Here is a 1,140-nt window from a genome sequence, read left to right as displayed (position 1 = left end):
ATGAAAGAGGGTCAAAGTCCAAGTGGGAGTTTCCAATTTAAAATGCAGATTAGAGTCAATTTCAAGCATTGTCATTGGAGAAAAAAATCACACTTCTCTGGTAATCTTTCCTGGATCAAAAGTTTTTGATTCAAGGAATAAATTACAGACTTTCTTTAGCATGTACTTGTCAAAAATGATCTGTCTCAGAATATCTTCATGAACTGAACGATGAAAAAAGGTCAAAGTCCAAGTGGGAGTTTCCAATTTAAAATGCAAATTAGAGTCAATTTCAAGCATTTTCATTAGATAAAATTTTACAACTCTCCGGTTAGGGTTAGGGCTAGGATTAGGGTTAGGGTTTTTACAATTCTCCAGTAATCTTTTCTGGACCTAATTCTTTTGATTCAAGGATTAAATTCCTCGCTTCCTTTAGCATTTAAGTGTCAAAAAAAATTCTGCATGATATTTTAGTCAACTGAATGATGAAAGAGGGTCAAAGTCCAAGTGGGAGTTTCCAATATAAAATGCAGATTAGAGTCAATTTCAAGCATTGTCATTGGAGAAAAAAATCACACTTATCTGGTAATATTTCCTGGATCAAAAGTTTTTGATTCAAGGAATAAATTGCAGACTTTCTTTAGCATGTACTTGTCAAAAATGATCTGTCTCAGAATATCTTCATGAACTGAACGATGAAAAAAGGTCAAAGTCCAAGTGGGAGTTTCCAATTTAAAATGCAAATTAGAGTCAATTTCAAGCATTTTCATTAGATAAAATTTTACAACTCTCCGGTTAGGGTTAGGGCTAGGATTAGGGTTAGGGTTTTTACAATTCTCCAGTAATCTTTTCTGGACCTAATTCTTTTGATTCAAGGATTAAATCCTCGCTTCCTTTAGCATTTAAGTGTCAAAAAAAATTCTGCATGATATTTTAGTCAACTGAATGATGAAAGAGGGTCAAAGTCCAAGTGGGAGTTTCTAATTTAAAATGCAGATTAGAGTAAATTTCAAGCATTGTTTTTGGAGAAAAAAAAATCACCCTTCACTGGTAATCTTTCCTGGATCAAAAGTTTTTGATTCAAGAACTAAATTACACACTTTCTTTAGCATGTACTTGTCAAAAATGATCTGTCTCAGAATATCTTCATTAACTGAACGA

Source organism: Brienomyrus brachyistius, unplaced genomic scaffold (genome assembly GCF_023856365.1).
Source record: "Brienomyrus brachyistius isolate T26 unplaced genomic scaffold, BBRACH_0.4 scaffold94, whole genome shotgun sequence".
NCBI lineage: Eukaryota > Metazoa > Chordata > Actinopteri > Osteoglossiformes > Mormyridae > Brienomyrus > Brienomyrus brachyistius.
The sequence above is the reverse complement of the archived record's forward strand: the minus strand, read 5'-3'. Positions refer to the sequence as shown.